The 4415-nt window shown below is 41.9% G+C and overlaps 1 long non-coding RNA gene across 1 annotated transcript; it reads left to right on the top strand.

Moving 5' to 3' along the window:
* The first annotated feature begins 1324 nt into the window (after window positions 1–1324).
* Window positions 1325–3147, top strand: LOC108524711 (uncharacterized). The gene is made up of 2 exons (XR_001884108.1): window positions 1325–1661; window positions 2179–3147. It is a non-coding gene; the product is annotated as an uncharacterized LOC108524711 (long non-coding RNA).
* The last annotated feature ends 1268 nt before the right edge of the window (window positions 3148–4415 follow it).

Raw genomic sequence — 4415 nt, 5'->3', positions numbered from 1 at the left:
AGGGGAGGGGAGGGAGCAACAACAAACATTTATCTTTATTTCCTGTTAGCTCCATTTCTGGCCTTTGTTCTCTTTCTCAGAAAGCAGGCTTCAGTGGCCTCAGTTTCTTCCCAGAACCTGGAGTGCCTCACCAAGGTGACAAGAAGTGCAAGGTAGTTAGCTCTCCTTCGGTGCTTATGAGTTAAAGGTGATAAAATCTGAAGACCGGTTATCACATTTGAGTTTTTCTTTTTATTTCAGGAGTTGATTTTCACTGCCAACCAACAAGGTGACCCCTGCAAAGCAACCTTGTTGAGACAGTCCATTGGCTGCATTTTGATTATTTGCTAAGAGCAAATACCTTTTCTGTTTGGGTTTTGCTTTTAGAAAAAAAATGTGGCATACGGTGGTGGCTTTCCCCCTCAGCGAAGGAAAAAAGGTAGTACCTCCCCTGGTGCACTCCTCTGAGTTGTGTTAACAAAGAAGAATGCTGAAAGAAAAGGGAAATGAGCACCATTTTCAGGCAGCTTCTCCAAGTTTGTTTTGACAGTGTTATAGTTTTCCTTTAGCGACTGTTGCAGCAAATACCTGTATTTATGTTCAGATTAAACTGAGAGAACCAAAACTGCTAGAGCCAGTGATTTCTGGGCTGCAAATGCAGGATAGCTGCAGTGAATTTCAGATTCTTAAAGTTTTTTGCTATAGTGAATTCATGACACAAAGCATTTGGAGGGAAACCTATTAGAGAAGAAACACATCTTAAATGAGAATTACTGAGGACGGGAGGCTCTTGTCATTTATTGGATTAGTTATAGCACTGTACACCAGCCTGTAATATTTGTTCTCCTACTGTGGTGTGACTGGTAAAATGAAAAGGTATATCAGGGGAGTGCTTGACCGATGTTCTTATTTCTTCCATCTTCTTATATTGCTGGGAGGATGCTACCACTGCAGGGCTAGAAATTAATATCACACTCATTTGATATGAAGAGCAAAAGCAAGGTTATGAGTCAGAGACATTTTGGTCCCAGAACAATAACTCTATTGATTGAGTCAAATGTGTTTAACTCCAACAGCAAGACCTTCCATCTGCGTGAAATAATCTTGTCTGTTAGTTGTAAACAGGAGCATCTTCGAAAGCTGAGCTAGAGGCAGAGCAACTGGTAAACCAGATGTCCCAAATTTCTAGGTTTATACATTGTAATTGTTCTAGACTTGTTTGTGGATATTGGTAAAATGATATGGTTAGATATCTCATAGATTAGTGAGATATGTCCAAAGTTCCCAAGTTAATGTATTACTGAAGTCAGAATTTCACTTATTGCGAGATTGGAATGCGAGCCAGCTACTGAACCATATGTGTGCCTAGGGGCCATTTTGAGACAATTTGCTGAATATTAAAAGTACAACCGATAATGTTTCTCTCCACATCCACAATAGCGCTTAGAGGAAGCATCTGGGATTGAGCCATCTCACATCTGTCTCATCACATTCATTCAAATGTGATGGGCCCAACTGGCCTACGGTCATGGCTGCGTATCACCATGGGAGGAAATTAAATCAGAATTTGGCTCAGGAGAGAGATGAAGAGAAAATGCACATAGATAATTGGCTCAGATAACATTCTGTTTCTAGAAGTCACAAAGAGTGGAAATTGGAATATGTAACTTAAAGAAAAACAGGTAAGGGTTCACATGAAACCCAACCACACACCCTGTAGAGCTTGCTTCTTTTCCATCATTCGATGGGGCCATACTCGTTTTCCTTCACGTGTCAGACACTTCTTATTCTCCCTACTGTGCCTGTGAGCAGTTGGAGTTTGAGTTTTTCAGTCAGTAAGGTTTGCTTTTTATTCAAGAGCTGCTGCTAAAAAAAAAAATCAGGTCTAGTCAAGAATATAGAAAAGTGAAATTATGCATATTTTCCTGGGGAATATAGTAGATGTTCTCATAGTCTTATAATGTAAAAAAAAAAAAAAAAATGAAGGTAAGACTCCAGCTTCCTCTCTTCTGTCTTTCTGGCCTCATTTTAGGCTAATATTTTCTTTTGCAACCATGTAACAAATTATTACATATGGAAGCTGCAAAACTGAAGGTTCTGTAAAACTTTAAAGCCAGAGAACTTATGACTCCTCCATGTAGGGAGAAAGATGGAAGAATATCAGGCTGTTTTTAATATTAGGCACCTGGTATTTTTCAGTCCTTAAGATCAAGTCCACAATGGAAGAACATTCATTTGGTACAAGTTGATGATGGAGTCAGCCCAAGGAGTGATGTCAACACTGGGATTCACCTGAGAACATCGACACGACTGATGAGGGTTTAGGAGATGCTCATATGAGATCTTTGTATGTTCCCTGGATCCTAGTTCTGCCTTCCCACCAGAGAGGATGTAATTCAGCCGAGATGTCCCAGGGTCAGCTCTGCTCATATCTGCTCCGCACCGAAGCCAATCATCTGAGAAACCCAAGAGGTGTTTAATGCAGTTACGAAAGTGAGCAATGGAGACCATAAATTCCTTTTCATGTAGCAGAGTATATATGTGATACTCATACTGTGGTATTTGGGGCATAAACAAGAGTAGATGAAGGAATGTGAAGGTACTCCAAACCTTGACTTTTATCTCTGTAAAAATGGCATAGGGACGGCACACACCTGGTTGTTATGACTGTGCTCTTTTCAGATTTACTACCTGCCTTTCTACTGGTTTTTCTGTGCCACAGGTCTTGACTCCTGCAGGCTAAATTTCTCAGTCCCTTCTCCTCACTGATATATGGGAAGGTTTGACCAAAGGTGGGCAACTGGTGGGGAGAAGGGTAAGGGAATTCAGGGGATGGCGGAGCCCATTGTCTACTTTAGACAGTGCTGCTGTCACTGGCTCTGTCTTCTCTGTTTCCATCTCCCATCAGACGGTTCTTCCCTCTATGGGACTAGTCTTACCTGGACACTTTCCAGTTGGATTCCCGTTCTGGGGATGTTCCCTCCTCCAGGGATCTAAGTCCTTCCCATTGTCTTCGGCTCCTGGGCTCAGCTCCTAGAGCCATCTTTTCCCATTGTCCCTGTGGTGCTAGGGCTTTCAGTGGTTAGTAACGTCTGTGTTGTATCATCTTACCTGAATTTCAGCTCTCCGTAACCAGTTCCCTAAACAAAATTCCCCCCATTTACCTACCTTCTGTGAGTCTGTTTGCCTGACATGACCGTATTAAGTATACCCAGTGTATTAGTGAGCTTCGGATGATATCACAATGTGCCGTAGCATGCTGGGTGGCGTAAAAACAGAGGAATGTATTTCTCATTGTTCTGGAGCTGGGAAGTCCAAGATAAAGGTGCTAGCTGCTTGTATTCCTGATGAGGGTTCTTTTCCTTGCTTGTAGATGACCACCTTGTCACTGTACTCACACATGGTGAAGAGAGACAGAGAGCAAGCTTTCTGCTGTCGCTTCTTATAAGGGCACTAATCTCCTCATCATGGCCCCAACCTCTTGACCTCATCCAAAGCTAATTCCCTCCCAAAGGCCCCATCTCCGAATACCATCATGTTGCAGCATAGGATGGTCCACAAACGCACATGGGACTTAGCGCCATCGCTTGACTGAGCATGAGCTCGGGAACTCATGAGGGCGGTATTTCATCACCCCCTCCGCAGACAGTGGTCCCCAGACTCCAGTGATTTGGGTGATCCCACCATCATTTTTTATGACGCCACTCGAGTTTATCTGTAACTGTGAACTTCCTATCCTGTTGTTAATGTTTCATTCCTTAAGTGGACTCAGTATTTTTTCTTAAAAATAATTTCCATTTCAATTTTTAGATGTTTTTGAAGTAGAAAACATACAAGTTGCACAACTTACATTTTACAAATTCCACATAGCCAGAACAAGAAACAGAACACCACCTGTGGGGAAAAGAGAGGTCAGCCTGTTACTGTGTCTGTATTGAATATACAGAAAGAAGTAGATTTAAGAGACTCCATTTGGTTCTGTATTTGAGATGCTGTTAATCTGTGACCCTACCCCCAACTTTGTCCTTGCAAGAGACATGCGCTGTGGTGACTTAAGGTTTAATGGATTTTGGGCTGTGCAGAATGTGCTTTGTTAAACAAGTGCCTAAAGGCTGCTTGTGGTTAAAGGTCATCACCATTCTCTTAAATCTCAAGTAAGAGAAAACATTTGTCTCCTGCCCGTCCCTGGGCAATGGAGCATCTCCGTGTAAAACCCATTGTGTGCTTTGTTTACTGAGCAAAGAGAAAACCGCTTTTAGGAATAAGGTGGGACTTGCTGGAGCAATGCTGCTAAAAGGTTTATGGAGATGTTTGCATATGCATCTCAAGGCATAGCATTTTCCTTGAACTTATTCAGGTCACAAAGATCTTTATCTATATGTCTTCCTGCTGATTTACTCCCTTAACTTTTAGATGGTAAAGATAATTATCAATAA

The sequence above is a fragment of the Rhinopithecus bieti genome, unplaced genomic scaffold (assembly GCF_001698545.2).
Source record: "Rhinopithecus bieti isolate Rb0 unplaced genomic scaffold, ASM169854v2 repeat_18845, whole genome shotgun sequence".
In the NCBI taxonomy this organism is placed as follows: domain Eukaryota; kingdom Metazoa; phylum Chordata; class Mammalia; order Primates; family Cercopithecidae; genus Rhinopithecus; species Rhinopithecus bieti.
Note: the sequence above shows the minus strand (reverse complement) of the source record. Positions and strands in the feature narration are given on the sequence as shown.